At 36.6% G+C, this 27,441-nt stretch overlaps 1 protein-coding gene and 1 long non-coding RNA gene across 4 annotated transcripts in view; both read right to left on the bottom strand.

Moving 5' to 3' along the window:
- Positions 1 to 23,917, bottom strand: LOC141550675 (uncharacterized). Its single transcript, XR_012484658.1, has 2 exons — positions 18,747 to 23,917; positions 1 to 11,944 (listed from the first exon to the last, which is right to left on the bottom strand). It is a non-coding gene; the product is annotated as an uncharacterized LOC141550675 (long non-coding RNA).
- Positions 1 to 27,441, bottom strand: part of RAI1 (retinoic acid induced 1) — a 312,902-nt gene that overhangs the window by 249,199 nt on the left and 36,262 nt on the right. The window lies entirely within an intron of this gene.

Consider the following 27,441-nt stretch of genomic DNA (forward strand, 5'->3'; position numbering starts at 1 on the left):
AATAACAAGACATTTCCTAAAAGCATCAGAATGCCCTCCATCATCTCATCACTCCTTCCAACCACCATCAAAACCAGCTGAAATGGGCAGTAGCATAGAGACTGAAGCCATGACTAGGCTGGTTTCCAGTGACTTTTCCTCAGCCTCTCTGCAACCTCCCTATTGACCACGCTTTCCTACCTCGGCCTTTAAGGCCTCCATCCTTCCTGGTACTTTTGTACCCAGCTCCTCCTCATTTCTTTGCTGGACCGTTTCTTTGCTTTGCTCAGAATTAGAAGGGACTCTAAATAGTGTAAAGAGAGACAGACAGACACAGAGAGACAGTGGGGGGGAGAGAGAGAGAGAGAGAGAGGCTGAGCAAGAACCCATGCCTGAAGAGGATTTCCTCGAACAGCTCACCTGACATGGAGCCTTTGCAGGAGAACTTCTAGAAAGGCTGTTCCTGAACATGTTCAGTCCCCATGCAGATGACTTTAATGGTTAGGAAGTTTTTCTACTATGTCAAGTGTAAAAAATATCTCCCATAACTTCTGTCCCCTATTCCTACATGTTTTCTGTTTTCTGGAGACAAATAGAAAAATTCTGATTCTTTTTCTATCTGATAGTCCATCATCCAATCTCTAGGCAGCTAGATGGTGCTATGTATGGAGCCCTGAACCCACAGTCTGGAAGCTCTGAGATCTAAGCTGAACTCAGATACTAACTGGCTTGTGATCCTGGGCAGGTCATTTAATCTTCAATTTTCCCATCTGTAAAATGAGAATAATTTTACCTACTCCCTAGGGTTATTGCAAGGTTAAAATGAGATATTTATTGAGCACTTAGCAAATCTTAAAGTGCTATATAATACTGTTTTTTTTCCTTATTGTTGAATTATTTCAATTATGTCTGACTCTTCATAGCCCCCCCCTTTTTTGGCAAAGATACTGGAGTATTTTGCCATTTCTTTCTCCAGATTATTTTTATAAATGGGGAAACTGGAGCAATCAGGGTCAAGAGACTTGCTCAGGGTCACACAGCTACTAAGTATCTGAAGATAGATTTGAATTCATGAAGATGAATCTTCCTGATTCCAAGCCCAGTATTCTATCCACTGTGACCCTAGGAGGGATGATAAGTTTGCTTTAGGATGTTTCTTGTGGAACTGTTTCCTTTCTAATGGGCACATGTGACCAGAAGTTTTAGTTGAGCCTTTGGTCTCTGTAATGAGGGTTGAAGAAAAAAGCTATGTCAAAGAAGAATGTTAGCCATGAGGACTGAGGAGAAACAGCTTCAAGTTTCTTTTTAGATGGCTCTTTATTGAAGCTCTTCCTTGGGACTTCGGGGAAAAGGTGAAGGATTTGGGGGAAGAGGAAGAGATTCTCCCTCCCCCTTTTCCTTAGCAGCAGTTTAGTGGCAGGCAAAGAGAATATATGCTTGCCTCAGTGAATTTAAGACTAGACTTCATATCTCTAGTTTCCTCTTATGTTTTGTGTTTCTTGAATACAAATTTAAATAAAGGTCCTAAGAGATACGTGTTTCTAACCTCATAAACAGCTGCATCTCATAAGTTTGAGAAGATGGGAGTTCTTGGGTACTAACTGAACATTGAAGTGGCTTTTTGGAGGAGTAAATGGCCATTGATAAGATCATCCTGAAACCTGAAAAACCAAAACCTTGACTTGACTGGCTAGGGGCCTTGAACCTTGAATATCTGCTCAGATAGGACAATCTAAAGTGAAAATGAATATCTATTCAGTGGTTCCACAGGTTCTTAGCGATATCTCTTTGGGTATGGTTCATGCTCAAGTTCCCCACTCCCCACTATTTCCAAAGGAACGGACATGATCCCTTCTAGAAAAAGTACTTGGTACTACTGAAAGCCTGGGGCAGGGTCATAGTGGTGAGAAATGACTGCCCTTTCTTACAAGGGATACAGAATCTTGGCTTAAGTGGACCAGGGTCTATTTTGGGAGAACCTGGTCTTCAATAGAGAATTTTTTTATGATGCCCTCATTCTTGATTAGAGGGGAGAATCACTTATAAATAAAGCTTAGGTATGTTTTATGTCTAGTGTCTCCCCAAAAGGATCCCTTATAGGAAAAATTAATCAAAGTGCAAAGTATTAGATATTAAGTATAGGATAATTATTTCTTTTCTTAAAAACACAAAAGACTCATAAGTATGCATTAACAAATACTTAAAATATGAAACAGCAAGTCATCATACATTATACTCTCTTGAGAAGAAAAGACTCTCATGAGATTTATGGGACTGCTAGACAAATACTGCATTTTGTACCTCAGTCAGTGTTATCTGAGCAAAAACACAAGGGACAATCAGGAATTTAGGTTCCAAGATGATTCTTTTGATAGTTATTCCCTCCTTCAGGAAGCTTCAGAGTTAAAAGAAATTTTTCCTGCAGCCATTTGGCATTCAGGAACAGATGCAGGTGAGGTAGCCAGGGACTTGAGGTCCAATGTCAGATTCACCTAGAAAAGCCCCTTTTTTCACTGCCACGTTGCTGTCAAAGCTGCTGATGGTGGAAGGAAGGAGAGAGAGTCCTCTCCTACCCTTACTAGAAATTCAGAGGATATGACCTTAGCTATCTCCCAACAGAGGCCCTCTCAAAATAGATGTGGGAAGCTCTCTCTCCTCCTCCTTCCTCACAGAATGAATTCTTCCAGACTCATTGAGCAATTTTCTTTAGTACAGTCTTCTCACCATCACAAGGAACAAGAGACAAACTAGGAGCCCTTTAAAAAGGGGCCAGAGTACATGTGTCATTGAAAGAGACTGGAGTGTATGCTCCTAATCTACCCCCCAAACCCAAGACATAGGTTTGCATCTTCATGACAGATCAATCCTAATTATCCACAATAGGGAAATAGGAAGGAGCTTCTCCCAATTAGGCATTTTCCCTGATTGAAGAGTTTGGGGGAAACACCCTCCAGGGAGATTATGGGCACTTTAAGAGCAAATTCCTAGGAGTACTTGGGAACCCTCAATTACATCAAGATTCAGTCACCTCTACTGATGCATTGTTGGTGGAGCTGTGAATGAATCTAATGATTCTGGAGAGCAATCTGGAATTATGCCCAAAAAGTTATCAAACTGTGCATACCCTTTGATCCAGCAGTGGTACTACTGGGCTTATATCCCAAGGAAATACTAAAGAAGGGAAAGGGACCTGTATGTGCCAAAATGTTTGTGGCAGCCCTTTTCATAGTGGCTAGAAACTGGAAAATGAACGGATGCCCATCAATTAAAGAATGGTTGGGAAAATTGTGGTATATGAATGTTATGGAATATTATTGCTCTGTAAGAAATGACCAGCATTATGAATGCAGAGAGGCTTGGAGAGATTTGCATGAACTGATGCTGAGTGAAATGAGCAGAATCAGGAGATCACTATACACTTCAACAGCAATACTGTATGAGAGTGTATTCTGATGGAAGTGGATATCTTCAACAAAGAGAAGATCTAATTTAATTCCAGTTGATCAATGATGGACAGAATCAGCTACACCCAGAGAAGAAATACTAGAAATGAGTGTGAACTGTTTGCATTTTTGTTTTTCTTCCCAGGTTATTTTATCTTCTGAATCCAATTCTTCCTGGGCAACAAGAGAACTGTTCGGTTCTACACACATATATTGTATCTAGGATATACTATAACATAGTTAACATGTATAAGACTGCCTGCCATCTAGGGGAGGGGGAAAAGGGAGGGAAGGGAAAAGTAGGAACAGAAGTGAGTGCAAGGGATAATATTGTAAAAAAGTACCCATGCATATGTTCTGTCAATAAAAAGTTATAATAATTTAAAAAAAGATTTACTCACCTCATATGTTGGAATAATATTAATAATCAAATTCCTAATAGCCTATATTAATGAATGGATTGTTATAATCAATTCTGAGTTGGAAAGAAGCAGTGTTTATTGTTGGAGATATTTAGGAAAGAGTTAAAAAAAGAGTGAAATAATAGATTACTTGGAACATTTGATTTCTGTAGCCTTGCTATTCATATTCAGTTCAGTGTATGGATATTGGAGAGGAGACAGCAAACTTGGTTCGGGATATAAGGAAGAAGGAGTTGGAAGGATGAATCTAAAACTAATGGAATTTGCAAAGTTCTGTGACTCTTTGGAGAAAGGTAGAAGTTTTTGTGCCTTTTAATCCAGGGTGTGCCGGAGCCATTTCTAACAGGCTTACAACAGCAGATTGTAAAGTTTTCTGCATGCATATTTATATAGCCATCACTACAAATCAAGGTTTGATTTTATCTTCTATTGATTGTCTAGAGTGAAGAAAACTTTATCAGTGCAGATGTAAACTTAAAAGTATGTTTGCATACCTCTTCCCTCTCTATTCCCCTCTCCCAAGCACTGTCCCAATTTCTACCAAGCCTTGGTGTTAAACATTTACCAGCACACCCTGTTTTGCTCTATAATTCTTGCTTGAGTTAAGCAAGAATAGAAGTAGAAGGCATATGGAATGAAGTCATCACCAGACTGGAGGCCTGGTGTTTATAGACTAATAACAATAATAATGGTAACTGGCATTTATATTGTATTTTAAGGTTTGCAAAGTGTTTTGTATCCATTATCTCATTTGAGTCTCACAATACTCAAGACCATCTCTCATATATTCTAGACTTAGGGCTTGTCTTTACTGATAGAAAAATATTCTGGACCATGGGATATCCTCACTGAAGAAAAGACAGGATGTTAACTTAGAGAATGAGTCATCTGGCACAATGGATTCCAAAATTCTGAGTTTGAAGTCTGTCTCTACATTTTCCTTCTCTGGATTTCAGTTTCCTTATCTGTAATTTGAGGGATTTAAAAACTGATGGTTCTTCCTTTTCTTCTTCCCTATATCTAATTCTTTCCACCTTTAGTTTCTTATTCTTTTCTGGCTCCTAGTCCTTCTGAACTGTTATAATGACCCAAAGTACCTAATGTACGATTTAGACATTTTAATAATATGGTTTTAGTTTATAAGTGACAATACAAACAAATTTTTTAAAAAGATTCTAAATTCTATAGCACTTTGAAGTTTACATTGTATTTTCTGAATTAAAAAAAATTGTTCCCATTTTGCAAATTTAAAAAATGAGATTCAGAGAGATTAAGTTCATAATCACATAGCTGGTAAATACCAGGATAGAGACCAGCCATGGAGCTACAAGAAGCAGATTTCAACTCAATAAAAGAAGAATCTTCCTAGTAATTAGAACAATTCAAAAATAGAATGGGTTACCCTAAGAGATAGTCATTTCCCTTCATTGAAGATCTTGAACTTGATCACTTGTTGGGTTTGTTATAGAGAAGAAGGTTCTTGTGTAGATTACCCCTCTAAGATGACCTGTGATGTTTCTTAAAACTCATAACATTCTGTGATTCTGTAATTCTTTTTTTTTTTGGCTGAGGCAATTGGGGTTAAGTGACTTGCCCAGGATCACACAGCTAGGACCTGTTAAGGGTCTGAGGCCAGATTTGAACTCAGGTCCTCCTGACTTCAGGAGTTGCCCTGCTTCTGTAATTCTTAATGAAATCTTTGGCTACTATACATCACATTGTTGTCTCACTGAACTTGTAGTCCACTATTAGCCAGATATTTATTCTGATGAATTGCTTTCTAAACTATAGTTCCAATTATTTTGTGCTTGTGAATTTGAGTTTTTAAACTCAAATGCAAAACTATGTTTGTTCCTATTACATTTAATCGTTATTATATTTGACCTAATATTTAGCTGATAAAACTCTTTTGGAACTATCATCCAAGATGTCAGCTGCCTCTCCCAGCTTTGAATCATCTGCAAATCTAATAAGTATGCCATCTATTCTTTTATCCAAGTCATTGATTAAAAATGTTCAATAGCACAGGGGGTTACCAACACATACCTGTGATACTTCATTGAAGATCTAGAGCAGTAAATGATTATTCTTTGGTTCTAATCATTCAATTAGGTCTGAACTGATGTGTTTTTCCCCTAGCCCATTATTTCTCCACCCAATACATAAAGAACAGCACCAGAGCTAACTTGTCAAATGCTTTGTCAAAATCCAGACAAATAATTCCAGAGGACTTATATACATAGAGAGCTTACATCCTTGAAGCAAAATGTACATGTGTTATCTCCATACTAAATGAGCCAGTTAATTCTGAGAAGACCTTAGGATGAATTATATGAAAGAGAAGTTTGAGAAAGATAGAGAAGGACCATATTTTTAATGGTTCATTGAAGTGCCAGATGAAGAAGCATTCTACTCACCTCCTGATAGAGTGGATGTAAGAATTCTGATAGAGGCAGAATTAGACATACGTTTTTGGATATGGAAAATGTATGGATTTGTTTTGTTTGACTATGCTTATTTGTTGCAAGAATATTAAATTTTTTTCTTTTAGAGGAGGGAAAGGATCAACAGAGATCCCTTTCTTGGGGAAAGAAAAGCTAATGTTAAGGTTTCAACAAAAGAAAAAGAAAAAAGAAAAAAAAGAGAGCCATTGAAGCAATTTTTTAAAGCATAGGAAGTTCAGGAAAAAATAACAAAATAGATTTGAAAGAAAGAATGTTAGTCACTTGGGGAATGGTGAACAAGTTTGGTATATGATTACGATGAAATACTATTATGCTATACGAAATGACCAGAAAAACATGTAAAGATTTACATGAACTATATGTGAAATATAAAATGAAATGAGCAAAACCAGAAGATTGTACAGAATTCCTTCCTTCCTTCCTTCCTTCCTTCCTTCCTTCCTTCCTTCCTTCCTTCCTTCCTTCCTTCCTTCCTTCCTTCCTTCCTTCCTTCCTTCCTTCCTTCCTTCTCTTTCCTCTCATTCTTTCTTTTCTTCCACAAAATAACTCACATGTAAATGTTTTCCATGACTGTACATTTTTAATCTTTATTAGATTGCTTACCATCTCAGGTGAGGCACTCAAAACTTAAAAAAAAAAAGAATGTTAATTCTTTTTATATGTAATAGGGGAAAATATTGTTTCAAATAGAGGAAATTATATGTTAAATCTCTTAGAGATTTCTTAACAAGCAAATTGAATATTAAAAAGATTAATGTTTTTACATGTGATCTTTTTTCTGTTCTATTTTATTTATAGAAATATTCCTTTTTTGATGCCAATTCTGAATAAAAACATTAAACAAAAAAGTCTAGGTAAACTCTAATTACAGTAATCCTCTGACTTATTAGTGTAGTAACTGTTCAAAAAAGGAAATGATGTTATTGTGACACGATCTATTCTTGATGAAGCCATTCTTGTTCTTTGTCATTGTTGCTTCCTTTTCTTGATATTCATTAATCATCTCTTTACAATACCTTCTATAATTTTTCCAAGAATCAAAATCAAGTTCAATGGACTATAGTTACTAGGCTTAATTTCATTATTCCTATTCTTCGGGATCTTTCAAAGATTGCCAATAGTGATTTCACAGCCACATCATCCTGCCCTAAGCATTGTTATTCCCTAAGGTTCTCTTTTGAGCTTCCTTCTTTCTCTCTCTTTCTTGTTGAGCTCCTCAGTTCCCTTAAGTTCATCTTTATGTAGATTAATCCAGTCCTTAACATGTTCGAGGCATGGTGCTAAGTACAGGGGGAAAAAAGAAAAAACAACAACAATCACTCCCCTCAAGGATCTTACATTCTTGAGACAAAATTAAATGTAATACCTCCATCCTAAATTGATTGGTTGATTCTATAAAGGCCTTGTGATGCCGCATATGATATAGTCCAAAGTGAAAGAGACACTGAAGAAAGCCTAGGTGAGAGAGAAGGTCCATTTTCTTTACGAGTTAGTCTGGAACCCAAGGCATATAAAGAAAGACACCTTCTAACATGACTTTTGAGGCCTAGAGACTATTAAGAATGGACTTCTCCAGTAAGATCATTTTCTCCTTAGTTGAACTGAAATTTTTTTGTTTACTCCTGAGTAGAAGAGCCTACTTACTCTTATGTATTCTATGGTCTATTTTAGTCTATATGTTTTATAGCTTGGATAATATGGATAAATATGTTTGTTCATTAACCATAATTATCTTTTTGTAATATACATTTAGGGAGACATAGAATTAGTCTGGAATGAAACTAATAAATTAAGTACTCAATTCAAAGGACAGTTCTTGGGATGAAAACATAGAAGACCCCCACCCATGGTGTTTTAAACCAAACATAGTAAAAAGGAGAGGTGAATAAAGATATTATATTTGAATCTGCACTCACTGCTTTTTAAATAGTATTTTATTTTTCTAATTAATTTAAAGACAATTTAAAATACTCCTTTTTATTAAATTTTGAGTTCCAAATTTTCTCCCTCTATCCTTACCTTCTTCCCCCTTCCTAAAGTAGTTAGCAATTTGATATAGGTTATATATGTGCAATCATGCAAAACCTATTTTCATATTAGTCATGTTGTGAAAAAAGAAACAATTTGCAAACAATTACACTTTGCAAAAGGAAAAAACAAAACAAAAAATAAAGTGAAAATAGTATGTTTCGATCTGCATTCAGACTTCATCAGTTCTTTTTCTGAATATGGATAGCATATTCCATCATGAGTCTTTTGGAATTGTCTTGGATCACTGTGTTGCTGAGAAGAATTAAGTAAATCATAGTTGAGTATTGTGCAATGTTGCTATTACTATGTAAAATGTTCTCCTGGTTCTTTCATTTTACATTAGTTCATGTAAGTCTTCCCAGGTTTTTCTGAAATCCCACATTCACTCTTTGATGCACAGAAGCCCAATCTTAGATAACCAGTAGCAAAAATGAAAGAGAGGGAGTCAGTAGAAAGATCCATGGCTTACCTTTGTCTTAATTTCACCTAACCCTGGCACTTGACTTCTATCCATAACACCAAAGCCCCTTAAAGCTTCAGTCATATTAAGCATGCCAAACTTTATGTTTAGTTACATAAATAGGTGTATTCACTACACATAAATGGAAGGTAGCCTAAGAAGGGAAGCCACTAGAAGTTGGGAGGACCAGAAGAAGGCTCCTGCACAATGTGGTGCTTGAATTGAGTTTTGAAGGAAGCCAAGGATTCTAAAAGGAATATAACTCTAGGCATGGACTATAACCAGTACAAAATCACAAAGATGGGAGATGGAGTATTATATGTGAAGAATGGCAAATAAGGCAGTATGGCTGCAGTCCACAGAATGGCATAATGCACTATGAAGACTAGAAAGAAAGGAAGGGTCAGATTAGGAAGAGCTTTAAATGTCAAAGAAAAGAATTTATATTTGCTCTCCTATAAGTCATAGGGAGTCACTGGAGTTTATTGAGATGGAATAAGATAGTCAGATCTGTACTATAGGAAATTCATGTTGACAGCTGTGTAGAAGAGAGATCGGAGTGGAGAGATTTGAAGCAGGGAGTTTTACTCCCAAATTTATATATCTAGCTTACCTTCTTTTCTTTCAACTCTGTAGCATCAACTACTTATAGGACATCTCCACTAAGACATTGCTACATCTTAAATCAACATGTTCAAAATGAAACTAGTCAATTTTCTTCTCAAATCTGATTCTCTTCCAAATTTTCCTATATCTATAGTATAGAGGGTACCATCACATTCCTATTCATCTTTTTTTCTTGGTTTTTCCTTCTCTCTTATTTCCCAAATCAAATTGGTTTTCAAGTTTTATTGGCACTCCACCTATGACTTTTTTTCATATATACCTCCTTTTATCCATTCTCATATTCCCCACCCTAGATATAGTTCTTATTACCTCTAATCTGAATTAACCTAATTGACTTCCCTCTAATCTCCCCTTACTCCATTCTTCCCACAACTGCCAAAATAATCTTCCAAAGATCACACCCTGTCACTCTCATATTAAAAAAGCTTCAGTGGATCCCTATTGTATCTAGAATGAATCAAAACCACCTTAGCTTAACATTCAAGTTTCCTCATGTATAAAATAAGCTATATAAGGAAAGGGCAAACCAGCTATCTTTGCCAAGAAAATTCCAAGTGGGGTTATGAAGTATGGGACATAAATGAAAAATGACTCAACAACAATAACAAAAGGTCTATTCTGATACATATTTAGAGTATGGAGGTAACCTTGGGTTTCTCAAAGACTGTGCTTCTCTGTAAATGCTAGTAAGTTCTACCATGAAAGAAGATCTTTAAGTATGGTCTGCTTTCTGAGGATCAGCCAAGTTAAATATGTATATGTTGATCACCAGTAGGTTGGCTGTTATGTGGTGAATTCTTTGACCTTTAAGCAATCAGAATGTAGGGTAAGCAATATCATATCCCACCTCCTACTGCTATGTGAATTAGGCTAGTTTTTCCTTAAAAGGCATTGAAACTCTCCTTGAAACTTGATTGGCTCAGAGGACTAAAAACTTAGGTTATTTGCATTACTTCTTGGTCACTAGAGTAAAAAACAACCACAGAGTGCTTTAGCCTTTCTCTAAGGCTTGGCTACCAGAACACATTGGACAACTGAAAGGCAGGAGAGCTTCTTTATCTGAATCAACTTGCTATGCTTTAAATAATAATAATTCTTGCTTAATATCTTTCCTCTGGTATTGGCTAAGGAAACCTCCTGAAACAAAGACCTATCTTTTTAACAACAAGATCTTTTCAATGATTTTGTGTAACTGTGAGCCATGGAATAATACTACAAAAATTCTTCTAACAAGAATTAAAGTTGTAGATTACTCAAAAGCAATGAAGAAATGCATATTGTGCCTGAAGAGTCTTCAGTATATTACCAACCAAGAGCATACAAGATAGCATTAGAGATGCCTAACTAAAGATGAGATGGACATGGGTATTCTTGTGGTGTCCAGGAATTTAGAGGAAGTACTTTGGTATACTAGGTAGGTTTCTGTAAAGGAGTAATAGGAGGACATGAGATGAGACTGTAGAAGCTCTGGGAATCTGTGCTACTGGACAATTAACCTCCTTAATGACAGTATAGATGCAACAAAAATTTAAATGTATTTATTCATTCCAAATTATCTCTATAAGTTTATTTCATATAGTTTTCCTTTATACATTTTACATTCCAGCCAAACTGAACCATTAGCCATTCTGCAAACTCACCATGATATTTCCAACTGCTGTTAATTTGTACAAACCACCCCTCACCTGGAATGTCTTTCCTAGAAAACTTTCAAGGCTCTCATGTAATGCTTTCTCATCCAAGAAGCCTTCCTCAATGATTTTTTCTACTCAAATGACCTTGTATTATTCATCTGCATTCCTGTGGTATCCTTAACTAATAGAATGTAAACTCCTTGAAGGTAAGGATTGTTTGGTTTTTGCCTTTTATTCCCAGTGCCAAGCATAGTACCTTGTCCATATTCAGGAAGGAATAAATATTTGATGGATTGAATCCAGTTGCAGAAAATGGTTTCCCTGTCTTAGGTCTACCCTCTGAAACCAGTCCCTGGCTCATCTGTGCTATGAAGCAGGAGTCATACAACCACAAAATGTTAATTAGAGAAGTAGCCCTTGTGTCATTCTCTTCTAACCCCCTGGTTTTACACATAAGGAAGCTGAGGCCCAGAAGTAACATGTTCAAAGATCATAGATATAGGGCTAGAAAGAAATTCAGAGGCTATCTAAATAGATAACCCTTTCCATTTTGCAGGGAAGAAAATTGAGGCCCTGTGTAGGGGAAATGACCTGCCTAGGGTGAGGTGTTTCTGACATCAGTCAGCAAACCTAAATGTAACTTCAGATTCTTTCCCTTCCTAGGCCCCAGTTTGTGATCATGGCACAAGACATACTATGTTCCTTCCCATACACATACATGCCATGCATGTTACAAAGCTCAGTCCTCAGCAGAACAGTGACCTAGTAGAGAAGAGATAGTGATGAGAACACACCTCAACATTCTTTTGGCATTTTCCTCTGCTTTCATGGAGCCTTTGATATTTCTAGATGACTTTGTTCTTTCCCTTTCTTTCATTAAAACCTGGTCAATGGAAGATGGCGGAGAAGAAACACACTACTCAGTGAACGTCCTCACTCCCTCACAACCAATTAGATAAATTAAGTCTCAAAATTAGCTCAGGACTGATAGATACCACAAGGACTGGAAGCACGACTTACCAGCTGAAGAGAATCTGGAGTTTCAACAGGAAAGGTCAGTTCTCAGGGGAGGAATAAGAAAGACCAGCACAGACGGTGGGGTAGGGGCACACTGCGCCCATTGCGCTGGGAGGGGCTCTGGGATCAGAGAAGCCACTGAGGTAAAGGAATCTGGCACAGGCTGTTAGCTCTTCTCTGCTAATTATTTAGCAGTTCAGAAGAGAAAGCCAAAATATTTTAAAACTCAGATTAGATTTCCCCTCCCCCCCCACCCTGGGGGTGACTCGGCAGACTCGGCACCAGGGGGTGTGGCCTCAGCTACCTCCTGAGAATAGTTAAGAGACTGACAAGTGGGTGGATACGGCCCAAGGCAACACACACGGCCTAGCTTAGCTGGAGGGAGTGGAACTCAGCTCCAGGAAGTCCCAGAGAAGCGGAACCTTTGAACTAGGGACCGCCGTTTCTGGCAGACACTTCCAGTTTGAGCGCAGGGGTTTCTGGCAGACACTTCCAGTTTGAGCGCAGGGGCTTCTCACGTCACCTGCTGCAGACATCCACTCCCCACCCGGACACATAGGCCGGGCTTCCTGCTGTCTTCACTATTCTACGCCCTCGAAGCACAGTAGTGCTAATCACCTCTGAGGCACTTCCAGGGAGGGGGTGGGGAACTCTCTCCCAGAGCTCTCTCTTAGCGCGGGCGCGGGGGCCGCTGCATCCATCCGGTCTGGGAGGAAGCTGGTAAAGAAGTAAATAATTTCCTACCCCAGGGACAGACCCCAAAATATTTTTTAAGTATGAGCAAAAAAGCTAGAAAAACTATAGATTCCTTCTATACAGAGAAAGAGCGGGTACCCAACCCCGAGGAAGTTAACAGCAAAGATTCAGAAGATAACAACCTAAAGGGGAACGATTCCTGCCCCCCATCACATAACTCTCTCCTAGAAGAAGCTCTTAAGAAATTGAGGGAGATCGAAGAAAAATGGGGCAAGGAAAGGGAAGTTATGATAGAGAATAACAACGTCCTGAAATTGGAGTTGGAAAAAATAAAGAATTCACAGGAGATGCAGGGAAACAAAATTAGTGAATTAGAAAAGGTTAAAAAAACACAGGAAAGTAGGATTTCTGAATTGGAAAAGATAAAAAAGTCTCAAGAAAATAGAATTTCTGAATTGGAAAAAGAAAATAATTCTCAAAAAAAAAAAAATTAGGGAAATGGAAAAAAATTCAATAGAGCAAAATAATTCATTTAAAAACGAAATTGGGCATTTACAAAAAGAACTAAAAACTGTGAAAGAAGAAAATAACTCCTTAAAAGTCAGGATGGAACAAATAGAAATGAATGATTCACAGAGAACCCAAGAATCAGTCAAACAAAACAAAAAAAATGAGAAGCTGGAGAACAACGTCAAATACTTACTGGGAAAATCTATAGACCTGGAAAATAGATCTAGGAGAGATAATCTGCGGATTATTGGACTTCCAGAAAACTATGACCAAAAAAAGAGCCTAGATTCTATTTTACAGGAAATTATCAAAGAGAACTGTCCAGAGATAATAGAAACAGAAGGGAAAGTAGATGTGGAAAGAATTCATCGAACTCCTTCTGAAATAGACCCTAAAAAAAGAACACCACGGAATATTGTGGCTAAGCTGCAGAATTACCACACAAAGGAGAAAATCCTGCAAGCAGCTAGAAAAAAACAATTTAAATACCAAGGTGCCACAATAAGGGTCACCCAAGATCTGGCTGCCTCCACATTAAAAGATAGAAGGGCCTGGAACCTGATATTCCGTAAGGCAAAAGATCAAGGACTGCAACCAAGAATGAACTACCCAGCTAAGTTTAGCATCTTTTTCCACGGAAGAAGATGGTCATTCAATGAAACAGAGGAATTCTATATGTTTCTAAGAAAAAAACCAGACTTAAACAAAAAATTTGATCTACATCCACAAGAATGAAGAGAAACAGAAAAAGGTACACAGAACCCTTGAGAACTGTAACTCTGTTGTGGGTATATAAAAAATACTCAAGGATAATTTGATTTTACTGATATAAAAGAAAAAAAGGGGGGTGTAGTAAAGGGAAGGAGGTCGGTTCAGAAAAAGGGGAAGGAGTGATAAAAAGAGGGAAACTACATCCCAGGAAGAGACATAGAAAATACACCATATCTGAGGGAACTTAGTGAGGGGGAGAATCATTGTGTGAATCTTACTCTCATCAGAAGAGGCTCAAAGAGTAAATAATTAACATATTTGTTTTTCAGAGAATTTTCTCTCACCTCATTAAAAGGGGGGAGAGGAAAAGGGAAAAGGAAAAGGGGAATAAGTGAAGGGACTTGGAGGGAGGGGGGAGGGATCCTAAAAAAAAAAAAAAAAAAAAAAAGAGGGAGGGTTGCGCGTCACAAGGGGGGTCTGTAAATTAAATATCGGGGAGGGGGATCAGGGGGGTCAAGGGAAAAAAAGCATAATCTGGGGATAATACGATGGCAGGAAATACAGAATTAGTAATTTTAACTGTAAATGTAAATGGGATGAACGATCCCATCAAACGGAGACGGATAGTAGATTGGATCAAAAAGCAGAACCCTACAATATGTTGCCTACAGGAAACACACTTAAAGCAGGGAGATACATACAGAGTAAAGGTAAAAGGTTGGAACAGAGCCTATTATGCTTCAGGTAAAGCCAAAAAAGCAGGGGTAGCTATCCTTATCTCAGATCAAGCAAAAGCAGAAGTAGATCTCGTTAAAAAAGATAAGGAAGGAAACTATATCCTGCTGAAAGGTAGCATAAATAATGAAGCCATATCAATACTAAACATATATGCACCAAGTGGTATAGCATCTAACTTTCTAAAGGAAAAGTTAAGAGAACTGCAAGAAGAAATAGACAGTAAAACTATAATAGTGGGAGATCTCAACCTTGCACTCTCAGATTTAGACAAATCAAACCACAAAACAAACAAGAAAGAAATTAAAAAAGTAAATAGAACATTAGAAAAACTAGGTATGATAGACCTTTGGAGAAAACTGAATGGCAATAGGAAGGAATATACTTTCTTCTCAGCAGTTCATGGATCCTATACAAAAATTGACCATATACTAGGACATAAAGATCTCAAAATTAAATGTAGGAAGGCAGAAATAATAAATGCCTTCTTCTCAGATCACAATGCAATAAAAGCTACATTCAGTAAAAAGTTAGGGGTAAATAGACCAAAAAGTAATTGGAAACTGAATAATCTCATCTTAAAGAATGACTGGGTGAAAGAGCAAATTATAGAAACAATTAACAATTTCACCCAAGATAATGATAATGATGAGACATCATATCAAAATCTTTGGGATGCAGCTAAAGCGGTAATAAGGGGAAATTTTATATCTTTAGAGGCTTATTTGAAGAAAATTGAGAAAGAGAAGATTAACGAATTGGGCTTACAACTTAAAAGGCTAGAAAAAGACCAAATTATAAACCCCCAACCAAAAATTAAACTCGAAATACAAAAATTAAAAGGAGAAATCAATAAAATTGAAAGTAAAAAAACTATTGAATTAATAAATAAAACCAAGAGTTGGTTTTATGAAAAAGCCAATAAAATAGATAAACCTTTGGTAAATTTGATCAAAAAAAAAGAAAGAGGAAAATCAAATTGATAGTCTTACAAATGAAAAGGGGGATCTTTCCACCAATGAAGAGGAAATTACAGAAATAAGAAGGAGTTACTTTGCCCAACTTTATGCCAATAAATTTGATAACTTAAGTGAAATGGATGACTTCCTCCAAAAATATAGGCTCCCTAGATTAACAGAGGAGGAGACAAATTGCTTAAATAGTCCCATTTCAGAAAAAGAAATAGAACAAGCTATTAATCAACTCCCCAGGAAAAAATCCCCAGGGCCAGATGGATTCACATGTGAATTCTACCAAACATTTAAAGAACAATTAGCCCCAATGTTATATAAATTATTTGAAAAAATAGGGGATGAAGGAGTCCTACCAAATTCCTTTTATGACACAGACATGGTACTGATACCTAAACCTGGTAGATCGAAAACTGAGAAAGAAAATTATAGACCAATCTCCTTAATGAATATTGATGCTAAAATCTTAAATAAGATATTAGCAAAAAGACTTCAGAAAATCATCTCCAAGATAATACACTATGATCAAGTAGGATTTATTCCAGGAATGCAGGGCTGGTTTAATATTAGGAAAACTATTAATATAATTGACCATATTAATAATCAAATTAATAAGAACCATATGATCATCTCAATAGATGCAGAAAAAGCATTTGACAAAATCCAACATCCATTCCTACTAAAAACTCTTGAGAGTATAGGAATAAATGGATTATTCCTTAGAATAATCAGGAGTATATATTTAAGACCGTCAGTAAGCATAATATGCAATAGAAATAAACTGCAACCTTTCCCAGTAAGATCAGGAGTGAAACAAGGTTGCCCACTATCACCATTACTATTCAATATAGTACTAGAAACGCTAGCCTCGGCAATAAGAGCCGAGAAAGAGATTCAAGGAATTAGAGTAGGAAATGAGGAAATTAAACTATCACTTTTTGCAGATGACATGATGGTATACTTAGAGAACCCCAAAGACTCTGCTAAAAAGCTACTAGAAATAATTCAAAATTTCAGCAAAGTGGCAGGATACAAAATAAATCCACATAAATCCTCGGCATTTTTATATATCACTAACAAAATGCAACAGCAAGAGATACAAAGAGAAATTCCATTCCAAACAAATGTTGATAGTATAAAATATTTGGGAATCCATCTACCAAAGAAAAGTCAGGAATTATATGAGAAAAATTACAAAACACTTGCCACAAAAATAAAATCAGATTTAAATAATTGGAAAGACATTCAGTGCTCTTGGATAGGCCGAGCGAATATAATAAAGATGACAATACTCCCCAAACTAATCTATTTATTTAGTGCTATACCAATCAGACTCCCAAGAAACTATTTTAATGACCTAGAAAAAATAACAACAAAATTCATATGGAAGAATAAAAGGTCAAGAATTGCAAGGGAACTAATGAAAAAAAACTCAGAGGAAGGTGGTCTAAGTGTACCTGATCTAAAGCTATATTATATAGCAGCAGTCACCAAAACCATTTGGTATTGGCTAAGAAATAGACCGGTAGATCAGTGGAACAGATTAGATACAAAGGACAAAAAAGGGTACATCTATAGCAATCTAATCTTTGACAAACCCAAAGATTCCAACATTAGGGATAAAAATTCATTATTCGGAAAAAACTGTTGGGAAAACTGGAAATTAGTATGGCAGAAATTAGATATGCATCCACACTTAACACCATATACCAAGATAAGATCAAAATGGGTCCATGATTTAGGCATAAAGAGGGAGATAATAAATAGATTAGAGGAACAGAGGATAATCTACCTCTCAGACTTGTGGAAGAGGAAGGAATTTATGACCAGAGGAGAACTAGAGATCATTATTGATCACAAAATAGAAGATTTTGATTACATCAAACTAAAAAGTTTCTGTACAAATAATACTAATGCAAACAAGATTAGAAGGGAAGTAACAAATTGGGAAAATATTTTTAAAAACAAAGGTTCTGACAAAGGTCTCATTTCCAAAATATATAGAGAACTGACCATAATTTATAAGAAACCAAACCATTCTCCAATTGATAAATGGTCAAAGGATATGAACAGACAATTCTCAGAGGAAGAAATTGAAACTATATCCACTCACATGAAAGAGTGTTCCAAATCACTACTGATCAGAGAAATGCAAATTAAGACCACTCTGAGATACCACTACACACCTGTCAGATTGGCTAAGATGACAGGAACAAATAATGACAAATGTTGGAGGGGATGTGGGGAAATTGGGACACTAATACATTGCTGGTGGAGTTGTGAAAGAATCCAGCCATTCTGGAGAGCAATCTGGAATTATGCCCAAAAAGTTATCAAACTGTGCATACCCTTTGACCCAGCAGCGCTACTACTGGGATTATATCCCAAAGAAATACTAAAGAGCGGAAAGAGACATATATGTGCCAAAATGTTTGTGGCAGCTCTTTTTGTTGTAGCTAGAAACTGGAAGATGAATGGATGTCCATCAGTTGGAGAATGGTTGGGTAAATTGTGGTATATGAAAGTTATGGAATATTATTGCTCAGTAAGAAATGACCAGCAGGAGGAATACAGAGAGGGTTGGAGAGACTTAAATCAACTGATGCTGAGTGAAATGAGCAGAACCAGAAGATCACTGTATACTTCAACAACAATACTGTATGAGGATGTATTCTGATGGAAGTGGAAATCTTCAACATAAAGAAGATCCAACTCACTTCCAGTTGATCAATGATGGACAGAGGTAGATACACCCAGAGAAGAAACACTGGGAGGGGAATGTAAATTGTTAGCACTAATATCTGTCTGCCCAGGTTGCATGTACCTTCGGATTCTAATGTTTATTGTGCAACAAGAAAATGATATTCACACACATGTATTGTACTTAGACTATATTGTAACACATGTAAAATGTATGGTATTGCCTGTCGTCGGGGGGAGGGAATAAGGGAGGGGGGGTAATTTGGAAAAATGAATACAAGGGATAATATTATAAAATATATATATATATATAATAAAAAAAATTAAAAAAAAAAAAAAAAAAACCTGGTCAATGGAGGGAAGGAGCACTTAATGTAGGATTAAAAACTTGAGTTTTAATCTTAGTTTGGGGCTTCAATTTTCTTATCCATAAAACAGGAAAGTAGAAGTAGAAGATCTCCATGGTTCTTTTTTCTTCCAATTCTAAATCCTAAAAGGGTTTGGATGAGGCAGCTAGGAGACGGCAGCCAGTACATGGAGCCTTGGATTTGAAGTCAAGAAGACCAGAGTTCAAATCCAGCATCTGAAGCGTCCTAATTGTATGAGCCTAAAAAAATCACGTAACCCTTATCTGCCTCAGTTTCCTTATCTGTAAAAAATGGAGATACTACACTATTAATCAGAGAAATTCAAATTAAGACAACTTTGAGGTACCACTACACACCTCTCAGATTGGCTAAGATGATAGGAAAAGATAATGATGAATGTTGGAGGGGATGTGGGAAAACTGGGACACTGATACATTGTTGGTGGAGTTGTGAACTGATCCAACCAATCTGGAGAGCATCTGGAATATACCCAAAGGGCTGTCAAATTGTTCATACCCTTTGACTCTGCAGTGTTTCTATAGGGCTTATATCCCAAAGAGATCTTAAAGGAGGGAAAGGGACCCACATGTGCAAAAGTGTTTGTGGCAGCACTTTTTGTAGTAGCAAAAAACTGGAAACTGAGTGGATGCCCCTCAACTGGAGAATGGCTGAATAAGTTATGGTATGTGAATGTTATGGAATATTATTGTTCTATAAGAAATGACCAACAGGATGATTTTAGAGAAGCCTGGAGAGACAGACTTACATGAACTGATGCTGAGTGAAATGAGCAGAACCAGGAAATCACTATACAATGATAACAATGTACAAGCTTATACAATGATCATTTCTGATGGTGTGACTAGTTTCAACAATGAGACAATTCAGGCCAGTTCCAATGATCTCATGATGATGACAGCCATCTACACTCAGAGAAAGGACTGTGGGAATTGAGTGTGAATTACAACACAGCATTTTTACCTTTTTTGTTGTGGTTTGTTTGAATTTTATTTTCTTTCTCATTTTTTTTCCTTTTTGATCTGATTTTTCTTATGAGGCAAGATAATTGTATAAATATGTATGCCTATATTGGATTTACATATATTTTTACCATGTTTAACATATATTGGATTGCTTGTCATCTAAGGAGGGATTGGGGAGAAGGGGGAATTGGAATACAAGATTTTGCAAGGGTCAGTGTTGAAAAATTATCCTTGCATGTTTTGAAAATAAAAAGCTTCAGTAAAAAAAATGGAATTACTAACAGCATCTAAGCTTTATAGGAGACAAGTCCTAGCTATTATTATATTTCAGTTCATACTAACCTAATGACTTATAGCAGGCTGATATACTGAGTGGCCCCTTTCAAAATATTTGCATTTTAACAAGGTAAATGCTCTAACCCAAAGTAATTAAGCTATTAATAAAATTTCAGAAATTAGAGACAGGCTGAAGGGGAAGATATTTAAGGCAGAGGGAGGTCTTTTAAGTACAGTTATTCCATCCACATAGTGACTTTCCTTATTGTGGTTTCAATATATCGTAATTTTGCATAAGAATTAAATGGGAATTTTTGAAGAGTTTTGAGGAAGTTGCAGATTACACTCCAAGGCCAGCAAACAATACAGAAAAAGTTTAGAAAATCAGAAATGCATAATATGTATATATAGCATTGTATAATATCAGCATATTTTATCTTTAATACGATAATAATTCAGACTTCTCTGGCATGAAGGGAGGGTCAAAAATTTTACATGGATTTTCCAAATTGCAGGGGTATACTGTGTCCCTAACCCCCATCTCGATATGGAAAGGAGAACTGTATTTTTCATATCATACCAGGAAGCAGCTTTATATTTTTCCTTATGTATATATGTATATATGCATGCATCTGTATTGCAATAGAAAAGACAGAGTTCAGGACATTCCTTGGCTTTTTTTTCCAAGGGATACAGGGATGTTATTAATAAGCAGAACACTATGATATATTCATAAAATTTTTCCTCCTTAAGTCTCAAAGTATTTTCTAAATATAATCACTTTTGCTTAGTCCTTAAAATATCCCTGTGAGGAAAGTGAGTAAGGGACAGCTATTTTTAATCTGATATTATAAATTGGGATTTGAAGGTAAGAGAATTATATGACTTGTCCAGGATAACCCAGTAGATTAGTGGTATACTTGGGACTAGCAATCCAAGTCTCCTGATCTTCTGCCCAGTAAGAGGGAGATTAAGGCAGAGGTCACTTGAGTGAGGTGGGTATAGGAAAAAGGATTATTAAAGATAAGTCCAACAGGTAAACAGACATGAAGGTTGTTGGATAGAAAAGCAAACAAAGCTTGCTTGCTGCATTTTTTAAAAAATAGTGCTTATGGTTTATAATAAATTCTTGTTTTCTATCCTCTTCTATGCTCTTTATGGCCTGTATGGCCTGCAGCACTAAGGCTGATATCTCCCAGACCTATCTGAAGTCAAACTCTTTGCTCATTCCACCTTTGTCATGACTGGCTGCACTTGAGGGGTGGTGGTGGTGAAACCTGGCAGTTCTCCTGGAGTCCACAGTCTCCTCTTACTCTTGCCTCCCAACTGGCCTGATCTAGTCTTTCTCCTGGGCCAAACCCTCCTCCCCTGCTTTGAGCTTTCATGCAGAGAAAGGTATCTGTCCCATGGGGGCAGTTGGAATGCTCATTAGGAAAGGAGTGATAGATGCATTAGCTGTTAAAAGAGAGTAGCAGGGGAGGAGTAGGGAAAAAAGGCTGGTATAGAACTACGAAAAAAATAAAGGCCTAATGATTTCAGGGTCATTAAGCCCTGATTTCATATGATGGGTGGTAAACTGGATTTTGGGTATTAGAGGTGACCCTATATTCTGGTATACCATATACATACCCAGAGTTGCATCGATCTCCCTCTACTTCTCTATCCCTGTGTCTTTCATTTCTGTTTAGCATTGAACTAGGTAACTTCTATAATTTCCATAATAAGTCTATTTCCCAACGCATTTAAGTGGCACAGTGGATAGAGCACTGGGCTTGGAATTAGGAAGACTCATCTTCCCAAGTTCAAATCTACCCTCAGATACTTGCTAGTTGTGTGGCCTTGAGCAAGTTACTTAGCCCTGTTTGCCTTAGTTTCCTCATCGGTAAAATGAACTGGAGAAGGAAAGGGCAAATCAATATCTTTGCCAAGAAAATCCCAAAGGGGATTACAAAGAATCAGAAAGGATTGAAACAATAAATAATAGCCTGTATCCTTCTCTGCCCTCCATGCTTCAATAGGCCTTTCCAAATTCCAAGGTGGAAGGGAGGGGGAATGGGACAATTAAAAAAAAAAAAAAGGAAGAAGGGCTGCTAGTGAGTGGGGTACATCTCATGCCAGTTACTAGGCTGAGTGCATCACTAAAGCATACCCTTTTGGTCACATCAGGACAATAGTTTCTTCTCTTTGTACATGATTCTCAGATCTATTTATTCAGCCCTAACTTCTCTCCTGATTTCTAATCTCTCATCAAGCAGCTAGGTGTTTTCAGTGGATAACACTATGGGCCTACAGTCGATAAGACTTGAATTCAAATTCAACCTCAGGCATTCACTAACTGTATGACCCTGAAGAAAGCGCTTAACTCTGTTTACCCCAGTTACCTAATCAGTACAACAGAGGCCAAAACAAAAAAGCATCTATTTCCCAGGATTTTTGTAAGAACCAAATGAAATAATATTTATAAAGATCTTAGCATAGTATCTGGAACACCATAGGCTTTTAATAAATACTTATTTCCTATCAATATATTTGTTGATACTCCTTAGAATGAGGGAAGAGGCTATTTCATTTCTGTCCTTGCATCTAATATAGTTCCTGGCACACAGTAAGCATTCAATAAATCCCAATTCAATTGGGAAAGCATTGGAAAAAAGCATTGGACTTGATATGGTCCCACTCTGTTACTTTCACTCTATGACCATAGGTAGCTTGTTTCCCTTCTCTGGGTTTAATAGCTCTCCCAGCTTTAAAGAGACTTAGTGACTTGGTCCTTACATGTCTGGGGGGGCCCCCAAGACTTATGTTCCAACAATAACTTCAAAAGAAAGGACATGGGTTTTGAGTTGGGAGGGCTGACTCATTCCTGATTTCTCTTCAAAGTTATATCAATGGCAAAAGCCAAATCTTTTTTTTTCCAGACCATTGACAGCTGAAGAGAGCCAAAAGGCTGTTTTCTGCTAGCATGGCCCCACTTTTCTCTGATTAATTTGAAGGGGAAATGGCATTGTCTGAGCAAAAATATAGCCATGCCCTCAGGAGTTTAAACAGATAAGACCTCAAGGGTTGGGTAATTCTGGCAGGGGCTAGCACTCAAGTCAACTTTTCACCTCTTGGGCAAAAGGAAGGAGTTGTATTTTTTCCCCCTTTCCCTCTCCCATTGGCTATGTGCCGAGGCAGCTGAACTACTTGCCCAGAGGGAGACACCCAGGTGCTTGCTGGTAAATGTTTAACAACTAGCACTCTGAAAAAAACCCCAAAAAGTATACACAATATATTTTTAAGTTTAACCTGAATTATTAACTCTCTATTACTTAAGTCTGACTAATCAACAAAACAATAAGTCAAGCCTCAATTGTAATGTTTGTCTTCTGAGGGATAAATACTCGGACTTAAAATTTAACAATCATCAAATGCAGTAAGGCAGAAATAGTAAATGCATCCTTTTCAGACCATAATGCAATCAAAATTACATTTAATAAAAAGCCAGGGGAAAATAGACCAAAAAATAATTGGAAACTAAATAATCTTATACTAAAGAATGATTGGGTAAAACAGCAAATCATAGACATAATTAATAACTTCACCCAAGAAAATGACAATAATGAGAATCATACCAAAATGTGTGGGATACAGCCAAAGCAGTAATAAGGGGAAGTTTTATATCTCTACAGGCCTACTTGCATAAAATAGAGAAAGAGAGGGCCAACGAATTGGGCTTACAACTAAAATTGCTAGAAAAGGAACAAATTAAAAACCCCCAGACAAACACAAAACTTGAAATTCAAAAAATAAAAGGTGAGATTAATAAAATTGAAAGTAAAAAAAAACTATTGAATTAATTAATAAAACTAAGAGTTGGTTTTATGAAAAAACCAACAAAATAGACAAACCCTTAGTAAACCTGATTAAAAAAAGGAAAGAGAAAAAGCAAATTGTTAGTCTTGAAAATGAAAAGGGTGAACTCACCACTAATGAAGAGGAAATTAGAACAATAGTTAGGAGCTACTTTGCTCAACTTTATGCCGATAAATTCGATAACTTAAATGAAATGGAAGAATACCTTCAAAAATATAGCTTGCCCAGATTAACAGAGGAAGAAGTAAGTAGTCTAAATAGTCCCATCTCAGAAAAAGAAATAGACCAAGCTATTAATCAACTTCCTAAGAAAAAGTCCCCAGGACCAGATGGATTTACAGGTGAATTCTACCAAACATTTAAAGAACAACTAACTCCAATACTATGTAAACTATTTGAAAAAATAGGGATTGAAGGAGTCCTACCAAATTCCTTCTATGACACAGACATGGTACTGATACCTAAACCAGGTAGATCGAAAACTGAGAAAGAAAACTATAGACCAATCTCCTTAATGAATATTGATGCTAAAATCTTAAATAAGATATTAGCAAATAGACTTCAGAAAATCATCCCCAGGATAATACACTATGACCAAGTAGGATTTATACCAGGAATGCAGGGCTGGTTTAATATTAGGAAAACTATTAGTATAATTGACCATATTAATAATCAAATTAATAAAAACCATATGATCATCTCAATAGATGCAGAAAAAGCATTTGATAAAATCCAACATCCATTCCTACTAAAAACGCTTGAGAGTATAGGAATAAATGGACTATTCCTTAAAATAATAAGGAGCATATATTTAAAACCTTCAGGAAACATCATATGTAATGGTGATAAACTAGAACCTTTCCCTGTAAGATCAGGAGTGAAACAAAGTTGCCCACTATCACCATTACTATTCAATATAGTACTAGAAACTCTAGCCTCAGCAATAAGAGCCGAGAAAGAGATTCAAGGAATTAGAGTAGGAAATGAAGAAATCAAATTATCACTTTTCGCAGATGACATGATGGTATACTTAGAGAACCCCAAAGACTCTGCTAAAAAGCTATTAGAAATAATTCAGAATTTTAGCAAAGTCGCAGGATACAAAATAAATCCACATAAATCCTCAGCATTTTTATACATTACCAACACAATCCAACAGCAAGAGATACAAAGAGAAATTCCATTCAAAATAACAGTCGATAGTATAAAATATTTGGGAATATATCTACCAAAGGAGAGTCAGGAATTATATGAGCAAAATTACAAAACATTTGCCACAAAAATAAAGTCAGATTTAAATAATTGGAAAGACATTCAGTGCTCTTGGATAGGCCGAGCGAATATAATAAAGATGACAATACTCCCCAAACTAATCTATTTATTTAGTGCTATACCAATCAGACTCCCAAGAAACTATTTTAATGACCTAGAAAAAATAACAACAAAATTCATATGGAAGAATAAAAGGTCGAGAATTGCAAGGGAACTAATGAAAAAAAAGTCAGAGGAAGGTGGTCTAAGTGTACCTGATTTAAAGCTATATTATAAAGCAACAGTTACCAAAACCATTTGGTATTGGCTAAGAAATAGACTAGTTGATCAGTGGCACAGGTTAGGTTCACAGGACAAGATAGTGAATAAAAATAGCAATCTAATCTTTGACAAACCCAAAGATCCAAAATTTTGGGATAAGAATTCATTATTTGACAAAAACTGCTGGGAAAACTGGAAATTAGTATGGCAGAAACTAGGCATGGACCCACATTTAACACCACATACTAAGATTAGATCAAAATGGGTCCAAGATTTAGGCATAAAGAACGAAATCATAAATAAATTGGAGGAACATGGGATGGTTTACCTCTCAGACTTGTGGAGGAGGAAGGAGTTTGTGTCCAAGGGAGAACTAGAGACCATTATTGATCACAAAATAGAACATTTTGATTACACCAAATTAAAGTGTTTCTGCACAAACAAAACTAATGCAAACAAGATTAGAAGGGAAGTAACAAATTGGGAAAAATTTTTTACAGTTAAAGGTTCTGATAAAGGCCTCATCTCCAAAATATACAGAGAATTGACTTTAATTTATAAGAAATCAAGCCATTCTCCAATTGATAAATGGTCAAAGGATATGAACAGACAATTTTCAGATGATGAAATTAAAACTATTTCCACTCATATGAAAGAGTGTTCCAAATCACTATTGATCAGAGAAATGCAAATTAAGACAACTCTGAGGTATCATTACACACCTGTCAGATTGGCTAAGATGACAGGAACAAATAACAATGAATGTTGGAGGGGCTGTGGGAAAACTGGGACACTGATGCATTGTTGGTGGAGTTGTGAAAGAATCCAACCTTTCTGGAGAGCAATCTGGAATTATTCCCAAAAAGTTATCAAAATGTGCATACCCTTTGACCCAGCCATACTACTACTGGGCTTATATCGCAAGGAACTACTAAAGAAGGGAAAGGGACCTGTATGTGCCAAAATGTTTGTGGCAGCCCTTTTCATAGTGGCTAGAAGCTGGAAGATGAATGGATGTCCATCAATTGGAGAATGGTTGGGTAAATTATGGTATATGAATGTTATGGAATATTATTGTTCTATAAAAAATGACCAACAGGATGAATACAGAGAGGCTTGGAGAGACTTACATCAACTGATGCTAAGTGAAACGAGCAGAACCAGAAGATCATTATACACTTTAACAATGATACTGTATGAGGATGTATGCTGATGGAAGTGGATATCTTTAACATAGAGAAGAGCTAATCCAATTCCAATTGATTAATGATGGACAGAATCAGCTACATCCAGAAAAGGAACACTGGGAAATGAGTGTAAACTGTTATTTTTACCTTCTGAATCCAATTCTTCCTGTGCAACAAGAAATTCGGTTCTACATACATATATTGTATCTAGAATATACTGTAATATATTTAACATGTATAAGACTGCTTGCCATCTGGGGGAGGGGGTTGGGGAGGAAGGGAAAAAATCTGAACAGAAGTAAGTGCAAGGGGTAATGTTGTAAAAAATTACCCATGCATATGTACTGTCAAAAAATGTTATAATTATAAAATAAAATAAAAATTAAATTATAATTTAAAAAAAATTAACAATCAGCTCTCCCAAACCAATATGAGCTGGCTTCATCATACTGGCAGATATTTCATGCAACAGTTGAAACGTCAGTTTTAAGTAGAGTGGAAGGAACAGAAAGACATACAGTTCAGACAGATACAAATGTAGAAAGTTAGTTACTGGAAGACTGGAAGCAGCTTCAAGGAGGATGATATTTGGCAGTAAAGAAGAGAGGCAATCATTGACTCAAAAGAGCCATTGTGGAGTTGTGAACTGATCCAATCCTTCTGCAGAGCAATATGGAACTACGATGAAAGGGCAACCAAACTCTGTATACCCTTTGATTCACAATACCACCACTAGATCTGTATCTCAAAAAGAGCATAATAAAGGGAAAGGGAGCCACATGATGAAAATATTCATAATTCTGTAGTGGCAAAGAATGAGGGCATGCCCATCAGTTGG

Source organism: Sminthopsis crassicaudata, chromosome 1 (assembly GCF_048593235.1).
Source record: "Sminthopsis crassicaudata isolate SCR6 chromosome 1, ASM4859323v1, whole genome shotgun sequence".
Taxonomy (NCBI): Eukaryota; Metazoa; Chordata; class Mammalia; order Dasyuromorphia; family Dasyuridae; genus Sminthopsis; species Sminthopsis crassicaudata.